General features: G+C 42.0%; 1 non-coding gene across 1 annotated transcript; it reads left to right on the top strand.

Moving 5' to 3' along the window:
• Nucleotides 1-18,128: 18,128 nt before the first annotated feature.
• Nucleotides 18,129-18,201, top strand: TRNAG-CCC (transfer RNA glycine (anticodon CCC)). Its single transcript has one exon. It is a non-coding gene; the product is annotated as a tRNA-Gly (tRNA).
• The last annotated feature ends 5,628 nt before the right edge of the window (nucleotides 18,202-23,829 follow it).

The raw sequence follows: 23,829 nt of genomic DNA on the forward strand, positions 1-23,829 counted from the left end.
TATGTTAAAATAATTCCCTAGTCAGGTTATATAGTTATATTGGATGTTTATGATGTGAGAATGTATCTGATGCTTCTTTTTTATCTGATTTTATGAGAGAACAATTTCACTTTGAGGTTTATGTTCCTTGTGGAAGCTAATCTCACTACGAGTTAATAACTCACTCAGTTTTACAACCTTTGATTGTTAATAAGTTGCTTGAAAAAACTAAGGAGCTGAATTCTATACTAGGGGAATGGAAGACTTTTTCTTTCTGATTCTTTATGCAGTTTCTTTAGAAAATGAGGATTAAGAACCTTAGAGATTATGTTAGAAAATTTCATCTGTAAGCATTTAATCTGTGCTTTAAAGTGGGCATCAAATGTCCACTCTTGTCTGTTTTACTGTTAAGTTTGAAACACAGAAATAGGATTTACCATCAGAACATAAGCAGTGGGATTTAGAATCTTGGGTTTTATTCTCAGCTCTGCCACTAACAAGTTATGTCATCTGTGTGTTTCAGCTTTTTGATAAGTGGAAGCAATAATACGACTCATCTCAGAGGGTATTTGAGAGCTCATGATGTCAGCTAAATCCCTTTATGATCGTGGGAGAAGGAAGATCCGAGTGAAACTTGTAACAAGCCCAGATTTATGTGGCAATTTCCCTTCTTAAAGCTTATACACTTTCTCATTTTATAATCCCAATACCTCTGTAAAATAGGGGGCAAGTAACTATATTCCCATTTAATTAATAAGGAAATTGAGACAGCTATCAAATGACTCGCCTGATTGGAGCCAGGACTAGAGTTGGGTTTCCTGCAGTCTAGTGTAATGATTATGAGAATGGGTTCTGGACTTAGACAGGCCTAAGTTCAACTCTGGTCTTTCTCTCTACCAGCTGTGGGAATAAGGCAATTGCCGTACTGGTATAAAACTCAGTTTTCTCAGCTGTGAAATGGAGATGGTGATAAACCTACCTCATAGGGTGATTGTGAGGATTAAACGAGATCATGTATATAAATTTCCTAGCACAAGACTCGCCATATAGGAAGAGCTAGATGAATGTTAGTGACGACTATTACCAGAATATTATTATTGATGAAGGATATGACTGAATAGATGCAACTGTAGTTCAGTGGGAAGCACTCTGGGTTTTGAGGCAGATCTAGGTTCAGACTTTCATTCTGTCACTTTAAAGCATTGTGGCATGGAGTCACAGATGTCGAGAACGGACTTGGGGTTGTCACGGGGGACAAGGGTAGGGATGGATTGGGAGACTGGGGATGATATGTGCATACACTGTATATGAAATAGATGGCTAGTTGGGACCTACTGTCTAGCACAGGAAACTGCTCAAGGCTCTGTAACTACCTGTGTAGCAGCAGAAACTAGAAAAGTGTGGCTATGTGTATGTGTGTAGCTGATTTATTTGCTGCATAGCAGAGACTGGCGTGGCTCTGCGAATCAGCTATACTCCAATGAGGATTAATTTAAAAAAAAAAAAGCATTGTAGCCACAGACAAGTCATTTCCTCACCTTTCTTAGTCTTTATGTGTTTATCTGTCCAATAGAAATGATTACCAGGCAAGGCTATTTTATGTGTGTGTGTGTAATTTTTCTTTAATTTTTAGAACCAGCCTTGCAAGGTAATCATGTCTGTTGGCTGGGTGAGGATGTATATATATAGGTATATGTGTGTGTGCGCTTAGTCGCCCAGTTGTGCCCAACTCTTTGTGACCCCATGGACTGTAGCCCTCCAGGCTCTTCTGCCCATGGGGATTCTCCAGGCAAGAATACCGGAATAGGTTGCCACGCCCTCCTCCAGGGGATCTTCCCAACCCAGGGATCAAACCCAGGTCTTCCTCACTGCCGGCAGATTCTTTACCGACTGAGCCACCAGGGAAGCCCATATATATGTATATATGCATCTGGCAGAGTATATGACATATAAATGTGCTTAATAAATGTCAAGGTTTTCTACTCAGATGTAATTGACATATAACATTTTATTAGTTTCAGGTGTACAACAGAGTGATTTCATATACGTATATATTGCAAAATGATCACTACAATAGGTCTAGTAAACATCTACAACCAAAACCTGCATTAGATGCTGTTTAAACCAAGAAAACCAACTATATTTTACTTTGAGGCAGTCTTCCCATTTGTTTTAATTGTGAACATTTCTCTTCTGGAAGGCTTTTGTGTACCTCATTAAAAGTGAAGCCAAACCCAGTAATTTTATGTTTTAACCACTACAAAAGTCCGTTGGACAGCAAGGAGATCAACCAGTCAACTCTAAAGGAAATCAACCCTGAATATTCATTGGAAGGACTGATGCCGAAGCTCCAGTACTTCGGCCATCTGATGCGAAGAGCCAACTCATTGAAAAGAGCCAACTCATCTTTCCCTAATACTGGGAAAGATTACGGGCAGGAGGAGAAGGGGGTGACAGAGGATGAGATGGTTGGATGGCATCACCAACTCAATGGACGTGAGTTTGAGCAAACTCTGGGAGATAGTGAAGGACAGGGAAGCCTAACATGCTGCAGTCCATGGGGTTGCAAAGTGTTGGACACAACTGAGCAACTGAACTGACTGACTATAGACGGTAAAGAATCTGCCTTCAATGCAGGGGACCCAGGTTCGGTTGCAAAGATCCCCTAGAGAAGGAATTGGCAAGCCACTCCAGTATTCTTGCCTGGAGAATCCCATGGACAGAGGAGCCTGGTGGGCTACAGTCCAGGGGGTTGTGAAGAGTTGGACATGACTGAGTGACTAACACTTTTCTTCAGCGACTGAACAATAATCCCGCATTCAGATGAAGACCCCCAAACGTTTATCAGTTCATCAGTAAGATATGAACTGGTTCGGTAGCACAAAGTCACTGGCTGAGCTGCTGTCTCATCTTGGCTCTCTAGAAAAGCTAAAGAATTGTGACTTCATGGCACCAAATGCCACACGTCCCTGGAGAGCCCTACTTCTGGGCTGGTGAATTACTTACCTAGGAGTGTTGACTGTCACCAGAATACCAAAGATACAAAAAGGCTCACTTGTAGAATATTTTTATATGTAGTAAATGGAATTGATGTGACCCCACAGGATTTTTACTATAGAAACGATTGGACCTTGGGTTAATGCTTTCTTTATGGGGCATACTGGTAGCCCCTGAAAATTTTGTTCCTTGAGACACAAGAGACAAGAAAATAACTTACCATGGACTGCATGAGAAAAGAGAAGATAGAAAATAACTATAAAGACAGAGTGGAGAGAAAATTAGGAGACAGACATGAGGGTCAGGGGGAGAGGGGGACAAGGCAGCAGAGCCTGGCATAGCACTCAAGGAAACATGCTCACAAAATGCTCATAGGCTAGGCAGTGAACTTTGGAACCCAGCAAGTGAGATCCAGTCTGGGAAAAGGGAAGGAAAACTTGGTTTGGAACTAACCTTGAGAATGGGTAATGGAACTGTGTGTAGAGTGCCTGGTAAATGCCAGGCACAATGAACTTATATATCTGGATACCTTTGTAATAACTCTAAATACATGAGATTGATTTCCATTAACAGATAAGATAGTTAAGACTTCAAGGGTAATTTATCTGTGGTCACTCAATGACTGAGGCTCAGGATTTAAAATTCTAGGCTGACTCCAGAACTTTCTACATTGCCATACCATATTCTTCAGATGTCCCTAAAAGTAAGCCTTCTGAGCCAGTGTGTGCATTCCTTTTCAAATTTAGAGGAACATATGATTGAAGATGTGTAACTCTTTCTGTAATGAACTGTCTGAACCTCTATATGATGCTACAAGGCTCAAGGAAAGCCTGTGGCCTCTGAATCTGAGGGTGGTTCCATAAATCCAAGTCTTTCTCCTATTCTTGGTGGAGAAGAGGAATCAGCTCTTCCTGGAAGCCTTTTTGGAACTTTATGTTTTCCTACCCACCCACCTCCAAAGACTTTTGTGCACCTATACTATTTTGTATGGGCTTCCCTGGTGGCTCAGCGGTGAAGAATCTGCCTGCCAATGCAGGAGTCACAGGTTCAAACCCTGGTTCGGGAAGGCCCCATGTGCCGTGGAGCCACTAACCCTGTACCCCACAGCTACTGAGCCTGTGCTCTAGGGCACGGGAGCCACAACTAATGAATGCCGCAGGCCTAGAGCCCGTGCTCCACGGCAAGAGAAACCACTGCAATGAGCAGCCCACGCATCACAGCTAGAAAGTAGCTCCCACTAGCTGCAACTGGAGAAGACCCGCGCACAGCAGTGAAGACCCAGCACAGCCATAAATAAATCTTTTTTTAAAAATTGAGAAAGCCCTTTCTATTTCTCTTTTAATTTACAGCTAGTTTATAGGTTTGACATTTACAGATTTTTTTTCTAATGCATTCATTCTCACTTTATTCTCTCTATTGAAAGAATTAATTACTTTTGTACTGTACAGGTGGAGAAGTGAGACACAGGTCTGGCCCAGGTCACATAACAAAGGATTAGGAGTCAAGAACAGGAATTCCGGACCCCTGTTAGTCGATCCCGTAAGCTTTCACTGGCTTGTACTGCTTGGAGGTTTAAAGTTTTTCTTTTAGTTTTGGGGGGTTTTTTGGTTATAAAAATAACACACAGTCATTAAAATTTTTCAGAAAATACAGAAAAGAAGAATGAAGTGAGTAAAGATATATTCCTGTATGCCTGTGTTTATAAATATCTTCCTATATTCTTACTGCCCAGAAATCACTGCTAATATTTCACTATATCTATTTTCAGACTTGTTTAAATACATACATGCACAGATATATTTAGGTAGGATTTTTTAAATGAGATCAAACTATGCCTAACTTTGTAACTTTTTGATCTCAAATTTAACTTGCTGTCAATAAATGTCATAATTTGTTATGTAGAATTGCATTGTATGAATGTACCATTATCTAGTTAGACTCCTATTGATGGACTTCTGGGCTGTTTCCAATTTTTTGCTATTATGAATAATGTGATAAAAATCCTTTACATATGATTCCCTTTATATTTTCTGATTCAGTTCAGTTCAGTTCAGTCGCTCGGTCGTGTCTGACTCTTTGCGACCCCATGAATCGCAGCACACCAGGCCTCCTTGTCCATCACCAACTCCCGGAGTTTACTCAAACTCATGTCCATCGAGTCGGTGATGCCATCCAGCCGTCTCCTCTGTCATCCCCTTCTCCTCCTGTCCCCAATCCCTCCCAGCATGATTACTTCTTTAAGAAAAAATTTCCAGGAATCCAGTTCCTGGGTTAAAAAGGTATGCCTCTTGCAAATTATATTAAATTAAAACTTCATCCTGTCTATTCTTTTTATGTTCATTATCACTTTAGAAGCATTTTCTGGGATTTCCCTAGTGGTCCAGTGGCTAGGATTCCATGCTCCCAGCACAGGGGTCACGGGTTCGAACCCTGATCAGGGAACTAGATCCCACATACCACAACTAAGTTCGCATGCCACAGCTAAAGATCTCACATGCCACAACTAAAAATCCCACATGCTGCAACTAAGACCCAGCACAGCCAAATAAATAAATATTTTTTAGAAATAAAATTCTCCCTTCCTTAAAAAGAAAAAGAAACTTTTCTTCATCTCTACTTTGACAAACAGCAGGAGAAATTCCATTCTGGGTGTGACGGGGAAGAAAAGTTGTATGCCAGGGGCTAAACTTTATATGCTTTTTCATTTAATTCTTGTTACAATCCTATGAAATTCAGAGTTAAGTGAGGTGTATCAGAAGTAATTGTTACAGGAGTTTCAATTTGCTGAAAATTAGATTTCTTCCAGCAGGTGACTGGGATCATTGAATAGCATGTGCTAAAGCGTAATAATTTGTTGAGCACCTACCATGCTCCCGTTGCCGTACTAGGTGCTTTACGTAAACTGTCTTATTTAAGCCTCCTACAGAGGTGCCAAAGCTGGCATACTTTCCAGTTTTTCCCCTTCGCGCTTTGGTTCCGAGTCTACATCCCAGCTCCCAAGTCTTTGCTAGGTGGCAAATTCTAGAGGGCAGGGACTTACTCTGAATCATTCCCTGAATCACCCATGAACATGGGATCACTCTGGGCAAGTGACACTGTAGAAATGCTTTAAGATGATGATCATTACGAAAGTCCAAGAAGACTTTTACCATTTATCTTTTATTGACTTTTTACTTTATTAGTAAGCTGTTTGATAGAAGGTGGCTGTGTTTTGGTTTTATGCAACTGCAACTATGGAAAACCTTTATGCCACCAGAGGGCATTGCAGTCAGCCTCCTTTATCATCTTCATGAATCCCTGCTCTCACTGTAGCTGATCCATACTGATGTATGCCAGAAACCAACGCAATATTGTAATTATCCCTCAATTAAAAATAAATAAATAAAAATAAATAAATCACTGCTCTCAGAGATGCCGAGAGAAATTTGTTCCCAATTAAACTAAAAAAGGCAGCATTCTTAGGCATGATGAGCAATCAGCATAGGGCCTGTGGCTTGAACTTGGTGGAGCACTACCTTGAAGAACCTTTTTAACCTATAAAAGTGAAGAATGGAGTAGGTAGTGTTTGCTGAAATTATATTCTTTTACTTTTTCCTTTCCCCAGGCCTATGCCTAAACTTTTAATTCATCATCCATAATTTATAATCTTCTCTTGGCCAGATATTAAAGCCGGCCGCTCTCAGTCTTAATAGGAATTGAAGGCAGAGAACCAATGGACACAGTTTTTGTCCAGGAGCATCCACCGCTTTACTGGTCTCTATTGACACTAATAAAAACTTGCAAAATGGACTGATCCACAGCTGAGTAATTCGCTTGTTTCTGTTCACAATCTGATAGAATTGCTGATAGGAAGGGAAATGATTAAAAGGCAGAGCAGGAGGGAAAAGAGATCAAAGGCATTCTGATAATCCATGAATTTAAAAATTAGTTTAAATCTTTACTAAAGTATTGTTTTTTTTTTATATAAACAGGTACATCTTACCATATAATTTGAAATACATTTTCAAAGTATTGAGGCTTCTAAGATGTAACCAACTAGAGCTCTGTCCCCTAGGAACATTTGAGATATTTATGTCACAAATACTTTTCAGTATATTTGATAAAGACTGGGACTTACAGATGTGAATAATAATTAACCTTTATATATTGCTTTGCAGTTTATAGAACAATCTGGCATCTTGGAGAAGGAAATGGTAACCCACTCCAGTATTCTTGCCTGGAGAATCCCATGGACAGAGGAGCCTGGCAGGCTACAGTCCATGGGGTCACGGAGTCAGACACGACTGAACAACTAACACTTTCATTAAGGCTTTCAAGTCTTATGAATCCCAGCATCTTTCCCTAAGGTATGATTTATGTAGTAATACCTGTGTTAAAAAAGAACAGGCTCATCATTTGAGTGTCAAGCTTTGTCTCTTAACACGAAGGTCCCTGTGTGCTTTTTTTACTTTGGTATTTGTGGAACACAGAACCTGGGCTAGAGCTCTATCAAGTAACTTCTGCTTTAAGTTCTATTTCTCTGTTTACTTACCTGCCTCCATGGATAGATTAAGGGCTCAAAATCCTCACCGCCATCACTGTGTCCCAAGTGTTATTTGTCCACTGAGTACATATATTGAGGGGGAGGTGGGGTATAGTGTAGAATTTAGGTTTGTCAGAATGCCTAAAGTTGCAATCCCTGGGATAATATGTATTTTGACAGAAGTAACACATGGCTGCCCTAAAGTTTAGAGTCTTGGTAATTTCCCCACACTAAATGCAACTTGGTACATGTACTCCTTAGTCTGAACTGAATGAAGTGCCAGATGTGTCCAGACAGAAGGGAGCCGCGAAGTAAATGCATAAGTTCAGGAGTATGTAGGTAGAGAGAATACTGTGGAATTAAAACAAGAATGCTGGCATCACCCTTACCACGTGTTATTGTTCATCTGTTGCTGCTAGTCCTGGAGCACAGTTTTCATTTTTGTGTCCCTAGTACCTAACCGAAGACTTAATAATAATGGTGCTTCGTAAGTACTGTTGTCTTTTACCAAAGGTACGCTGTTAATCAAGAAGTCAACAAAGAATGTTTGAGCATGTGCCACCTGCCAGCTCTCTGCTAAGCAGCGGGGATGCACTGTGAGGAGAACAGACAAGGTCCCTGCCCTTGTGGTACTTGTGTTGGGATGGAGGGAGGCATGAATGTACAAGCCAGTAGGGGATTTTAGATACAGACAGGTGCTGGAGACAACATGACATAGATGCATATCCATCCAACATACTCTACTGAATTTTTTTTGACTGCTGGGTCTCCTTTGCTTTGTGGGGGCTTCGCGTGCACGAGTAGGGACTACTCTCTAGCTGTGATGCCTGGGCTTCTTGCAGTGGCTCCTCTTGTTGCAGAGCATGGGCTCTAAGGCTCATGGGCTTCAGTAATTGTGGCACATGGGCTTTGTTGCCCTGAGGAATGTGGGATCATCCTGGACCAGGGGTTGAACCCGTGTTCCCTACATTGGCAGGCAGATTGTTTTTTTGTTGTTGTTTATGTATGTAAATTGGAGGTTAATTACTTTACAGTGGTTTTTTTTTTTTTTTTTTTTTTTATTGCAGTGGTTTTTTGCCATACACTGACATGAATCAGCCACGGGTGTACATGTGACCCCCCCCATCCCAAACTCGCCTCCCACCTCCCTCCCCATCCCAACCCTCTGGGTTCTCCCAGTACACTGGCTTTAAGTGCTCTGTTTCATGCATCGAATTTGGACTGGTCATCTGTTTCACATATGGTGATATACATGTTTTAATGCTATTTTCTCAAATCATCCCACCCTCACCTTCTCCCACAGAGTCCAAAAGTCTGTTCTTTATATCTGTGTCTCTTTTGCTGTCTTGCATATAGGGCCATCATTGCCATCTTCCTAAATTCCATATATATGCATTAATATACTGTATTGGTGTTTTTCTTTCTGACTTACTTCACTCTGTATAATAGGCTCCAGTTTCATCCATCTCATTTGAACTGATTCAAATGTACTCTTTTTAATAGCTGAGTAATATTCCATTGTGTATATGTACCACAACTTTCTTATCCATTGGTCTGGCAGGCAGATTCTTAACCACTGGACCACCAAGGAAGTCCTCTAATGATATTTTAGTTACCAGAATCTTTGTGAGAGAGATTATTCAAACAATGTGTGTGAATCCTGATATGAGCAAACTAGGAGAGTATCAGAGCAGGAGAACCTGAAGCCATGCAGAGATAGAAAAGGGCTAGAATACAGTATCATGTCACCAGCTAAGGGCCTTTATATATTAAATGTGTATGTATGTATTGTTATAATTGAGACTTTTTCCTCCTTTCGGTCTTTGTATTTGTCTCTATGGCAGATTCTAGGTCCAGCATGTAGTGTCTACAGATTGCCATGATTCCACTCCCACTCACAAACTTCATGCCCTTTCCCCACCTATATCAGTAGGTAGCAAATTCTGCCAAATGAGAACTTGGTTCATAACTGAATTTAGGCATGACCAACTAAAACCAGTCAATCCTAACGGAAGTCAACCCTGAATATTCATCGGATGGACTGGTGCTAAAGCTCCAATAGTAAAGATCCAACTCACTGGAAAAGACCCTGATGCTGGGAAATTCTGAAGGCAAAAGAAGAAGGGGGCAGCAGAGGATGAGATGGTTAAACAGCACTGACTCAGTGGACCTGAATCTGAGCAAACTCTGGGGAGATGGTGAAGGACCGGAGATCCTGGTATGTTGCAGTCCAAGGGGGTTGCAAAGAGTCGGACACAACTTAGTGAATGAACAACAACAACAAACTAAAATCTGAAGTAAATTAAGCAGTCACTTTTCCATTATTATTTTTTTTGTATAGAAATCTTACAAAATACTGATATAACTTTGGCTACCTTAATGATAATAGAATATATATAATCGACTATTGCTCTAAAACTTGGACATCATTGTGATGTGTTATCATGCTGGCTAATAATGTGGTAACACCTTTGGGAGATTATCAATTTTTCCTTTTAAAAAAATCACTCCAAATTGCTATGTATTTTGCCTTTCTGTATCTGCTTTTTACAAATATATGTTTTCCTGTCCCTGGTTCTTAATTGGCACTTTTCTGACCTTAATATGCCTGCCTCTGAAAGTGTTCTCTAATTAGGATTCTCTTATTAGGCAACTTCTAATATGCTGAAGACCAGTCTGCTGGAAAATCAAAATATTTAGAAATTTTTGTAAAATAATAGTAAATCAACCAGTAAATTTACTTGCCGAGTTTTTTTTTAAAAAAAGCAAATCCTAAACCCTACCAGAGGCCTACAGGTTCAAGGGTGGTGCTAATGGTACTGAACCTACCTGCCAATGCAGGAGAATAAGAGACCCAGGTTCATCCTTGGGTTGGAAGGACCCCCTGGAGGAGGACATGGCAACCCACTCCAGTATTCTTCCCTGGACAGAGGTCTTTCTTGGACAAAGGTCCATCGGGTTGCACGGAGTTGGACACGATGAAGCAACTTAGCATGCCCACAGGCTTAGGTCTAAAGGGGCTGGTCAACAGGTACAAGGGACTTAGTACACTGGGTGAGAAACCCAAAGCCCTTTAACATCTAGTCTCTGCCTGCCTTTCCAAACACCATTTCTTGGGACCTCGCTGGCAGTCCAGTGTTTAAGACTCCACGCTTCCACTGCAGAGGACACAGGGTCGATCCCTGGTCCAGGAAGTAAAAGTACAAATAAACATCTCTTGTGTCATCTAGCCTTCCAGCTACACCATGCTGTTTATGACTCGTTTTCTTTGCGTGTGTTTTTTTTCTCCCCTGAAGCAGACTGCTCAGATGCTTATTAGTACCACTTTCTCTTTCTTCACTAGCGACAAAAACCCGTTTTGTTGAATCGTGACTATGTTCCTAGTTAAATAACACATTTCCCAACCTTCTGTACAGATGACAGTGCCCTCCTACCCTTCTCTCCTTTTCCTTCTTAATTGGCAAGAGTTATACATGAATACATTCTGGTCATACAGGCTTCAGACAATACAAATGTACACCTTTGACCTGCCTGCCACCCAGAAGTAATTGCCACCAACAGTTTGATATACAACCTAACAATACCCTTCTATGAATTTAAATCAGTTTGTTTTCTGCAGAGTCATCCAACATTTTTGATTCCTTATTTCCTCAGTCATGTTCATCCAGCCTTTTTTTTTTAATAGTGGAATTTCAAGGTATATTTTTAAAAATATGTTTTTTTTCTAAGGAAAAGAAATCCTGAAAATTTAGATTAGAAGAGCCTCTTGGGACTACCCTTTTGCACTACCCTTTCACCTTCAATCATGTCTCTCCTGATTTTGAGTTCTTGTTTTTCAAAGAATGGTGAAAATCTGTTTTTCTCCCTTGGTCTTCTAGCAACCAGATGAAAGTGAGGTCATCGTGACTGTATTATCTTCAGAGAGGAAGCACTTCACCTTCCTTAGGATAGAGGCACCTGGCTAAGTAGGCAACAGGCCTAAAGATTTCAGGATGACCTATAATTTTCTAGTCCCAAACAAAACTACCAAATATAGAGCGTTATTGTAATACAGGCATTGTAGAGGGAATTCTCCGGCTGTCCAGTGGTTAGAGTTCTGTGCTTTCATTAACAAGAGCCCCAAGTTCAATCCCTGGTCAGAGAACTAAGACCCCACATGCCCTGCGGTGTGGCCAAAGAAAGCAGGAATTGCAGAGACACTATGGGGTATGTGAAGAAATATGAGGCAATCCTAGCCCCCAAGAAGCCTGCAATTTATTTTGGACAATCACCAACAATACAAAATTGTTTGGTCTTATATAAAAATTAGTATTTATAGGGATGTCCCTGGTGGTCCAGAGGCTAAGACTCCATGCTCCCAATACAGGGGGCCCAGGTTCAGTCCCTGGTCAGGGAACTAGATCCCACATGCCACAACCAAGACCCAGTTCGGTTGAGTTCAGTCACTCAGTCGTGAGATGAGCTGAGATGAATTTTAAACATGTGGCAAATGCTGGGAGGCACAAGAAACTTAAACAGTTTACCTAATTCTCACCATAATCCTGGAAGATTGGGTTTAGCATACTCATTTTACAAATGGAAAACTGAGTCAGTTCAGTTGCTCAGTTGTGTCAGACTCTTTGCAACCCCATGAACCACGGCATGCCAGGCCTCCCTGTTCATCACCAGCTCCTGAAGTTTACCCAAACTCATGTCCATTGAGTCAGTGATGCCATCCAGCCATCTCATCCTCTGTCGTCCCCTTCTCCTCCTGCCCTCAATCTTTCCCAGCACCAGGGTCTTTTCCAATGAGTCAGCTCTTCGCATCAGGTGGCCAAAGTATTGGAGTTTCAGCTTCAACATCAGTCCTTCCAATGAACACCCAGGACTGATCTCCTTTAGGATGGACTGGTTGGATCTCCTTGAGAGACCAAGGGACTCTCAAGAGTCTTCTCCAACACCACAGTTCAAAAGCATCAATTCTTTGGCTCTCAGCTTTCTTTATAGTCCAACTCTCACATCCATACATGACTACTGGAAAAACCATAGCTTTGACTAGACAGACTTTTGTTGACAAAGTAATGCCTCTGCTTTTTAATGTGCTGTCTAGGTTTATCATAGCTTTTCTTCCAAGGAGCTATTAATTTTTAATTTCTTTTAATTTCATGGCTGCAGTCACCATCCACAATGATTTTGGAGCCCCCCCAAAATAAAGTCTGTCACTGTTTCCATTGTTTCCCCATCTATTTGCCATGAAGTGATGGGGCCAGATGTCATGATCTTTGTTTTTTGAATGTTAAGTTTTAAGTCAACTTTTTCACTCTCCTCTTTCACTTTCATCAAGAGGCTCTTTAGTTCTTCTTCACTTTCTGCCATAAGGGTGGTGTCATCTGCATATCTGAGGTTATTGATATTTCTCATGGCAATCTTGATTCCTGCTTGTGATTCATCCAGCTTGGCATTTTGGATGATGTCCTCTGCATATAAGTTAAATAAGCAGGGTGACAATATATAGCCTTGACGTACTCCTTTCCCAATTTGGAACCAGTCTGTTGTTCTATATCTGGTTCTAACTGTTGCTTCTTGACCTGCATACAGATTTCACAGGAGGCAGCTAAGGTGGTCTGGTATTCCCATCTCTTTCAGAATTTTCCACAGTTTGTTTTGATCCACACAGCCAAAGGCTTTGGCATAGTCAATAAAGCAGAAATAGATATTTTTCTGAAACTCTCTTGCTTTTTCAATGATCCAGTGGATGTTGGCAATTTGATCTCTGGTTCCTCTGCCTTTTCTAAATCCAGCTTGAACATCTGGAAGTTCACAGTTCATGTACTATTGAAGCCTGGCTTGGAGAATTTTGAGCATTACTTTGCTAGTGTGTGAGATGAGTGCAATTGTGCAGTAGTTTGAACATTCTTTGACACTGCCTTTCTTTGGGATTGGAATGAAAACTGACCTTTTCCAGTCCTGTGGCGACTGTTGAGTTTTCCAAATTTGCTGGCATATCGAGTGCAGCACTTTAAAAGCATCATCTTTTAGGATTTGAAATAGCTCAACTGGAATTCCATCACCTCCACTAGCTTTGTTCATAGTGATGCTTCCTAAGTCCCACTTGACATCGTATTCCAGGATGTCTGGCTCTAGGTGAGTGATCACACCATCATATTATCTGGGTCATGAAGATCTTTTTTGTATAGTTCTTCTGTGTGTTCTTGCCACCTCTTCTTAATATCTTCTGCTTCTGTTAGATCTATACCATACATACCATACCAAGACCCAGTGCAGCCAAGTAAATAAATAATCTTTTTTTTTTTTAAAGTAGTATCTGTAGGCAGTTCTCTAGTGGTTAGGACTAGAGGCTCTCACTGCTGAGGGCCTGGGTTCAATCCCTGGTCAGGAACTAAGATTCTACAAGCTGCATGGCACTGTCCAAAGAAAAGGGTAGTATCTATGATCTTCCTATATTGTAATTTCTTCATATGTAAATATCTCATTGGTGCAGCTAGATTGTGAACTCCACAAAAACAGAGATTGTATCCTGTGTTCCACTGCATGTTTCAACATGGAAGCTCCCGGTTTGGGTTAAAGGGAATACTGAATTATACAGATGATAATGTTCTCGAGTTTAAGCCTGTCTCTTCCATGAACAATGAGCTTATTTGGAAAGGAGATAGTATCAGTCGCCAGAGGTTTACTGGAGGGCGTCTGTGCGCGTCAGGAGGCGTGAAGTACAGGTGTGGATCAGTTGTAGAGCACACACCATGTCTTATGTTCCTCCTCTTCCTTCCCTCTGGCTCCAGCCAAGTGGGCAGAAAGGAGAAAAGGAAAACCTGGATTCAGCCGTGAGGGTCACAGGTGTGCTCTGTTGGTGACTTGTGTGAACCGCTCTCTCTTGGCATGTTTAATTCTGAGCAGAAAGAAAGACTGGGGTTCCCCGGCTCACGTGGGGTTGTGGTCAACATGACACCAGGCAACATCACCCACTGAATGACAATCAGAGTTGTGTACAACCATCATATCCCCTTATTATGCTTTCTTTCTAAGCTAACCCACCCCTCTAGTGCCTAGTTCTAGAACCAATCCTGTTACAGCAATGAGAACTTTGAAATGTTTTCTGGTCCATACTCCTTACAGCTAGACAAGTTTTACCAATTTAAATTACTCCCAATTGTGACATAATTTAAAATTCCATACCTTCTTTATACAGATTTCCTCACTGAAGAAAACTTGGGCCAATTAGATAAATGAATGAAGAAGATAAGTCACCTAGAGTTCTACCACTCCAGAACAACCATTGTTAATATTCGGCATTGTTGTTTTTCAGTCACTCATTCATGTCTGAATGTTCGCAACCCCATGGACTGTAGCCCGCCAGGCTCCTCTGTCCATGGGATTTCCGAGGCAAGAATACTGGAGTGGATTGCCATTTCCTTCTCCAGGGGATCTTTCTAACCTAGGAATCGAATCCATATCTCCTGCTTGGTGGCAAATTCTTTACTACTGAGCCACCTGGGATGCCCAATATTTAGTGTATTTCTCATTTATTTTCCCATGTGTATAGTCATACAACTATGATTAGATGACATAATTACAGGGTTTTTTTTAGTTTTTTAAAAAATGTTATTGACATATAGTTGGAAAAGACCCTGATGCTGGGAAATACTGAAGGCAAGAGAAGAAGAGGGTAGCAGAGGGTGAGATGGTTAGATACCACTACCAACTCAATGGACATGAATTTGAGCAAGCTCTGGGAGATAGTGAAGGACAGGGAAGCCTGACGTGCTGCAGTTCATGGGGTCGCACAGAGTCGGACACGACTTAGTGACTGAACAACAAAGTTGATTTACAAGGTTGTATTCATTTCTGCTGTATAGCAAAGTAACTCAGTTATATATATACTCTTTTCTATTCTGGTTTATCACAGGCTACTGAATATAGTTCCTCATAGCTACAGTTTTAAATCATAGTGTAAAAGGCAAGTTATACATACTATTTTTGCCACTTTACACAGATTATACCTATAGTTCCGTTGTTATGACATGGTTTGATAAACATAATTTTTAACAGTCCACGCCATTGTTCATGCAAACCAATGGATGCTAGGCATATCCACATCTCACAAATTAGGAACCAGTGAGGGAGTGGGGAGAAAACCCAGAAGTCTTCTGTCCAAACTGCTTCCCTCAGGAAGAAGCGTCAGAGACATCTCAGACTCCATCTCATGGCTGAGACTCAGACTGGCCCCAAGCCTGCTCAATCTCCAATCTCAGCTCAGCGGAGACCTGGCTGGGTGACCCCAAACAAGCTGCTTTGCCTTAGTTTTCCCATCTGCAAAATCAAGATGCTGCTGCTCCTTCCTCCTAGGATTTTCAGGAGGATTAAATGAGCTAATATATACAAACTGCATAGAACAGTGCCTAGCAAATCCTAAGTGTTATGTAAGTGTTGGCTGTTTTTCTTAGTCATGGCTGGAGGTCCTAGAGTGAGATTGGGGGCCTGGTAGTATTTTTATTTTCTATGCCTCTGTGATTTAACGGAGCTTGCCTGGTGGCTCAGACAGTAAAGAATCTGCCTGCAATGCAGAGACCCCACCCAGTTCGATCGCTGGGTCAGGAACATCCCCTAGAGAAGGGAATGGCAATCCACTCCAGTATTTTTGGCCTAGAGAATTCCATGGACAGAGTAGTCTGGCGAGCTATAGTGCATGGGGCCGCAAAGAGTGGGACACAACTGAGTGATTAACACACGCTGTGATTTAATAGGTTTTATGCCTTTAGATGAGGTCTTCTATTTCACTTAGGGACAAATGTGTTGTTGCTTCAGTATGACTATTAGAATGTAATTAAGAAGAAAAAGAAACAGATTCTGGGGGGGAAAATCTTTCATAAAGTTAGCATATCATTAATGATTTTTTTCTCTCAAAAATGCCAAAAGCCTGATTCGTCTCTGTAAGTATGCCACAGTGTTCTCAGATACCAGCTGGTGAAAACCTCTCACATGGCCTTCTACGTGAGCTCTGTGATCACTCTCACAACATTTGCTTCTGGAAAGTCATCTCATCTAAGTTGCTTTTCCAAGAACTCAGGCAGGAAAGTGAGTTATTTTTTAAATCATCCCTGAGTATGATAGCAAGCTCACTGGACGAAGGAGGGTCAGGAGACTTGGATTCAAATCCTAGCTGCTTTCTTTCTTTTTTAATTTGTATTTGTTCCTTTTTGGCTGTGCTGAGTCTTCGTTGATGCACTCAGGCTTTCTCTGGTTGCAGTGATCAGGGGCTACTCCTCGTTGCTGTGTGTGGGCTTCTCATTATTGTGGCTTCTCTTGTCGCAGAACAAAGGCTTTAGACCGCTTGGATTCAGTAGTTGTGGTACACAAGCTGTTGACCTGAGGCATGTGGGATCTTCCCGGACCAGGGATTGAACCCCTGTCCCCTGCCTTGGCAGACAAACTCTTAACCACTGGACCACCAGGGAAGTCTCCTAGTGGCTTTCTTACTTCTTTCACTGATTGTCTGTGTGGCTTTTGGCAAATCACAAGACATCTTTGAAGCTTGGTTTTCTCTTCTATAAATGAGAATGGGTGTTGTCCATAACAGCCTTGGAAGGACACTAGAGGACTAGATCAAATACAATAATATGCAAGAGAGTGTGGTAGAAATTGAAAAGCATCATGTCGCTGTGTCATTCTTATTATTAGGTGGAGTAACATAAACTCCCTAATCTGATCCCCATCTGAAAGGGGTTTTGTTTTTTTCATTCTCCACCGTGTCTCCTGCGTGTGCCTTCTGGAAGCATGCCATGTCCAATAGCTGAAGATGCATCACAATGAACAGATAATTGCAGTGTCCAGCTTTGTGTTTTTTCCTGGCTCCCATAATGAACCAGGCTGTTAATTTCCATCCAAGGGAAGCAGACTGATTATTTTTTATCAGATCTTGTTCTGTCACATTCATTAATTGTAAGTTCCAAAGGAAAACTTTTCTATTTAAGCCAAGATCTACATCTCATGTGATTAGTGTGAGCTTCTTCAGGTACCTACTGTGTGGTGTGCTCCCCAAGAGACAGGCTTGTAGCTATGGTAACTGATGCCTCATCCGGACCCACGGTGTGGATAAGGCAGGGGCAGTGCTGACTGTTGATTTCTCTCTTCTTCACTGTAGTTCTGAATCCCCTGGGGATGTTGGTGGGATTACTGAGAGCTGACTCCCTTGACTCTCAGCTATGTCTTTTGTCCTTTTGATAGCCTGCCTGCATGCTACACTGCTTCAGTCATGTCTGACTCTTTGCGACCCTATGGACTGTAGCCTGCCAGGCTCCTCTGTCCATGGGATTCTCCAGGCAAGAATACTGGAGTGGGTTGCCATTTCCTTCTCCAGGGAATCTTCCCGACCCAGGGATCTAACCTGGGTGTCCTGTGTCTCCTGCATTGGCAGGTGGGTTCTTTACCACTAATGCCACTTGGGAAGCCCCCTTTTAATAGCATCAGATATCAAATGAAAGAAGAGTGTACACAGAGAATTGCATGTTTTAATATGCAATTTGGGCACAAGGATTTGTGCCCAAATGATCTCCAGCACTGAGCACAATACCCACATCTAGCAAGAATTAGGATTCGGTTACTCATGGGTCAAAAAACACTGATTGAGGGGATTTCCCTGGTGGTCCAGTGGCTAAGACTCTGCACTCCCAATGCAGGGGGCCCAGGTTCAATCCCTGCTCAGAGAACTAGATCCCACGTGCTGCAACTGAGAGCTCACATGCCACAGTGAAGATTGAAGATTCCATGAGCTGCAACTAAGACCTGGCACAGCCAAATAAATAAATAACAATAAAAAATATTTTAAAAACCATGTATTGAATGAATGGCTTTTAGATGAGTGCGAACACAATGATGACCTCCACCTCTACCAAGCCTGTTTCCAGGTTCAGTTCTGTAGTGGTGCTGCTTCTGCACCAGTAGTAGAAATACACTTCGGTTTCTCAGTAAGAGTGGTCGTGGTGATCTGTCTCCCTCTCTCTTGCCCAGTCCTTCTCGAGAACTGTGAGGATTTGCCAAAAGGTTGGCAGGGGTCAGGGCTGAACCCACACTGTGGCCAGATTTGAACTTGAATTCGGTGTTATTTGATCAGCCTTTTTTAGGTATTCTAACCACATGCCAGGCGTATGCTAAGTGCTGGAAAAACAGAAATAAATGGGACCTGGCCTCTGTCTGTGGTTCATGTTTCAGTGGGGAACACAGATGTGGAGTGATGACTCTGAGGAGCTTGGTCAGGGTGACAGAGCGCTGTGGGAACGTGCCTGCCGGGCCCGTCCCCACGCCCCTTCCTTTGCACCTGCTGGTACCATGCAGAAGATGCTACTCCTCACCTTTTTCACTTGGATGATTCCCCAGCTGACCTTCCAAATCCAATTCCAAGATCATCTTCTCTTGAAAGCTTTCCTCATAGTCTACCCTCAAACCTGTTTTCCCAGAACCCTATGTTAAATTGTTGGTTTGCTTGTCCAGTTCACCATTTTTTGACTCTAGGCTATGTTTAGCACCGTGCTTAGCACAAAATTAATTGGGCCCTTGAGGACTGACTCATCTGATTCACACAAAGCAAACTCACAGGGATCTAACCTATTAAACAGGGAGTCATTTTCCTCATTTTCTGGGGGCGGGGGGACAAGAAGCAGGGAGCAGAGGAGAAGGCTACAACTTTACAAGCCCCCTGGTGGGGCTCCCCTACTGTCTGAAGCACACCTCTGTTCCATGCAAGAAGCATGGGAGCCTTCTTCCAGCCGGACTCTGAGAACCCCAAGGGCAAGGGTAGGGGCTTGATGAGGATGGAAAGAAGGGAACAGGGATCCTCCCTGGCAGCTTATTGGTATGGGAGTTAATTTTATGTCAACATGGCTAGGCTATAGTACCCAGTTGTAGGGCTAAACACCAGTCTAGATGTTGCTGTGAAGACATTTTTCAGATAAGATGAACATTTATATCTGTAGACTTTGAGTAAAGCAGATTACCCTTCATAATGTGGGTAGGCCTCATTCAGCCAGTAGAAACCCTTAAGAAAATAGACTGGGGACTTCCCTGGTGGTCCAGTGGCTAAGACTCCCCACTCCCAAAGCAGGGGGCCTGGGTTCATCCCTGGTCAGGGAACTAGATCCCACATACTGCAACTGAACTATGGTACTGGAGAAGACTCTTGAGAGTTCCTTGGACTGCAAGGAGATCCAACGAGTCCATCCTAAAGGAAATCAATCCTGAATATTCATTGGAAGAACTGATGCCAAAGCTTAATCTCCAATACTTTGGCCATCTGATGCAAAGAACTGACTCATTGGAAAAGACCCTGATGCTGGGAAAGTTTGAAGGCAGGAGGAGAAGGGGATGACAGAGGATGAGATGGTTGGATGGCATCACTGACTCAATGGACATGAGTTTGAGTAAACTCCAGGAGTTGGTGATGGACAGGGAGGCCTGGCGTGCTGCAGTCCATGGGGTTGCAAAGAATTGGACACGACTGAGGAACTGAACTGAACTGAACCGCAACTAAGAGTTCACACAATGAAACTAAAGATCCCGCATGCCACAATGAAGATTGATGATCCTGCGTGCTGAAGCTAAGACCCGGAGCAGCCAAATAAATAAATATTTTTTAAAAAAGAGAGAGAGAAAAGACTGAGCTCCCAGAGAAGGAAGGAATTCTGCCTCCAGCTGTCTTAGGACTCAAGACTGCCACACAGATTCCTGCCAGAATTCCCAGCCTGCCGACCTTCACTGCAGACTTCCAACTTGCCAGCCCCCATAACTACATAAGCCAATTTTTAAAAATAAATCTCTCTATATAAATACATCTTTCAGTTCTGTTTCTCTGGAAACCTCGACTAAAACCTTCAGTCTCGCATGAGAACTTATGATAGATCCACAAGAATTAGTACTCTGAAAGCTGTGGACTTTTAGTTAAAGTCATCAAATCTTAAGCTTTTAGACTTGAAAGCACTCTAAAATGTTATCAAAATTACAGTTTTATTTTATTATTGAGAAAACTAAGGCTCAGAGAGGCCAAGTTTCCTATCCAAAGTCACCCAGCAGAGAAGTAATTGTAAATAGATGGAGCTGGTACCTGGTCCTCTGACATCTCATTTTTTAATCAAAAGAACATCAGTGAGAAATGAAATATATAATGTTGTCATACTGTGCCTTGATTTTATGATGGCACAAGTAATAAATATCCTTTCAGGATCTGATTTACATGTAAAAGAGTCATTCTGTTTCCAATATAGAGAATAAAAATGTGAAGGGCCACTGTATGGTAACTGCTAAGGGGTGTCTTCCTGGTGTCTTTCAAAATTCATAGGCTGAAAAATAAAAAAGAAAAAAAAATTCATAGACTGTCACTAACCACATCTACGGGTATAGCTTGGGACTTTCCTGGTGGTGCAGGGGCTAAGGCTCCTTTCTCCCAATGCAGGGGGTCTGGGTTTGATCCCTGGTTGGGGAACTAGATCCCACATGCTGCAATTAAGAGTTTACATGCCACAACTAATATCTGGTGAAGCCAAATACACAAATAAATAAAATAAAAATAAATTTTAAAAGTGTGCTGCCTGCCCTGTGAGAAAGTGTTGAATAACAGAGGGGTCGCTGAAATCAGGACGTTCCAAGATCTTTCCTAGTTTTAGTAGTAGGAGTAGGAATAAGTGCTTCTCTTAAAATTAGTTGGAGAAAAAAACAACAACTCATCATCCATGAGAGTTTGAGGATTTCCTTAAGCAGGTACCACTAAATGGAGTTTACAATCTAGTTCACTTTATAAACTTGCTTGTTAATTCATCTCCTTGCTTCTGCAAATCCCCCAGCCCGCATTTTGAAACACAGCAGGAAGACTTTCTTTTTTAAAATTCATTTTTATTGGAGCATGTTGTGCTTAGTCACTCAGTCGTGTCCAGCTCTTTGCGACCCCATGGACCAGTAGCCCTCCAGGCTCCTCTGTCCATGGGGACTCTCCAGGCAAGAATAGTGAAATGGGTTGCCATTCTCTCCTCCAGGGGATCTTCCCGACCCAGGGATCGAACCCAGGTCTCCCACATTGCAGGCGGATTCTTTACCGTCTGAGCTACCAGGGTATAGTTGATTTAAAAATGTTGTGGTAGTTTCTGCTATATGGCAAAGTGAATTGTTTATACATAGAACCACTCTTTTTTATTTATGTTTGGTTGCACTGGGTCTTCACTGCGGTGTACAGGCTTCTTGTTGCATTGGCTTCCCGTGTTCAGAGCACAAGCTCTAGGCGTGGAGGCTTCAGTAGGTTCTGCTCACAGGCTCTAGATCATGGTGGCATACAGAGCCCTGGCATGTGGAATCTTCCCAGACTAGAGACTGAACCCATGTCCCCTGCATTGTCGGGGAGGTTCTTATCCACTGCGCCGCCAGGGAAGTCCCCACTCTTTTTTAGATTCTTTTTCCATACAGGTCATTACAGAGTGTTGAGTGGAATTCCTTGTACTGTAAGTAGGTCCTTATTAGTCATCTGTTTTATATATAGTTGTGTGTATATATCACACTTATTCTTTTTAATGTTTGGAATTCACTCATCAGAAGCCAAATCATCTTTATTAAGTATTATCCTGGACACGTGATGAAATTTGCCAGTTTTGGGGAAGAGGCTGGCAAAATTGTAATATCGCAGTTTATAAAATTCTTGTGGGAGGATTTGGGAGAGATGGTAGAGTAGGAAGCACCAGGAATGTCTCCCCACCTGGACAACAATTGCACGGGCACATCTGTCTCACATAACTGATATCTTGAAACTCTTGAGCCTGCTGAAGGCTTGCAACTTTCAGGCTTTGGCCCAGAAAGAGTATTTTTACCCAAAAAAAAGTTTTTCCAATTAAAAAAAATTGTAAAATACACACAACATAAAGTGTATCGTTTTGACCATTTTAAGTATACAGTTCAGTGATATTAAATACACCCGTAATGCTGTGCAGCCATCAGCACCATTCATCAGCGTAGCTCTCATCATTTTGTAAAATTGAAACTCTATACCCATTAAACATCAGTTCTCCATCCCTCCCTCTCCCCAGCCCCTGGCAACCACCATTCTACTTTCTGTCTCTGTGGATTTTGACTCCTCTAGAGACCTCCTACAAGAGGAATCATACAATATTATCTTGAGAAATCATACAATATTATCTTTCTGTGACTGGCTTATTTCACTAGGCACAATGTCCTCAGGGCTCATCCATGTTGTAGCAAATGTGAGAACTTCCTTGCCTCATGCAAAGGAAAACAGACTTTCTGCTTTCTGAATTCTGCTTTATATAGAAATTCCTTATGAATTTAGGTGTGAGTTTGATCAGTATGAAGCAGATGACTCAGTCCCTAAAAACCTGATCCATTTTGTATGCACTAGAAAAGGTCTGTTTCTTCACTCATTCATTTCTTTGACAGACATTGATGGAGCACCTGCTTTAGGACCAAACGCTAAGAGGTGCTCAGAGTACAAAGAGGAATAAAATAGTCTGTATCCTGAAGTAACAGTGTGTGTGTGTGCCCAGGCTCCTCTGCCCTTGGGATTTTTTCAGGCAGAGATACTAGAATGAATTTTTGCCATGTCCTCCTCCAGGAGATCTTCCCGACCCAGGGATGGAACCCACGTCTCCTGCATTGCAGGGGGATTCTTTACCCCCTGAGCCATCAAGGAAGCCCAAAAGCCCTGAAGTAAGGGGGTCCCTATAGTAAGTAAGGAGATAAACTGGAAAATCTTTAAAGCTCATTTTATAAAAACAGGCATTTTTACAAAAAATTCATTAGGTTGCGCTCAGTCTTATTTGCAGCATGCAGGATCTTTAGTTGCGGTAAGCAAACTCTGAATTGCAGCACATGGGGTCCTGTTCCCTGACCAGGAATCCAACCCCCCCTTAGCCACTGGACCACCAGGGAAGTCCCAAATCACAGCTTCTGGATGCTGGCAGGCTCCACCCTCCCCATCACTGAATCCTCTGTCTCCCAGCAGTACCAAAATTCTTCACTTGCCTCTGTCAGGGCAAATGACAAGGGAGTCAGGGTCCAGAGGGCCTAAAGAGAGTTAATTTTTCACTGATTTTTATAATGGGGAAAGCAGAAATCAATATATTGAATATTGCTTTTCAACCAAGTTTGCCAGAACATTGGGAGACTCTTAGTATAGGCATGAAGGTATCAGTGCCCATTAAAGTGATATAAAGTAAGGCAGTATTTAGTTTTTGTGGTGTGATTATCTTTTATCTCCAACTCTTTCATTAGTTCTCTAGAGAAATTGGGTTGTAATTTACTCAAATATCATGTTTTATTTCATGTTCAGTGGATGTGCACTTATCTGT

This window comes from Dama dama, chromosome 22 (assembly GCF_033118175.1).
Source record: "Dama dama isolate Ldn47 chromosome 22, ASM3311817v1, whole genome shotgun sequence".
NCBI lineage: Eukaryota > Metazoa > Chordata > Mammalia > Artiodactyla > Cervidae > Dama > Dama dama.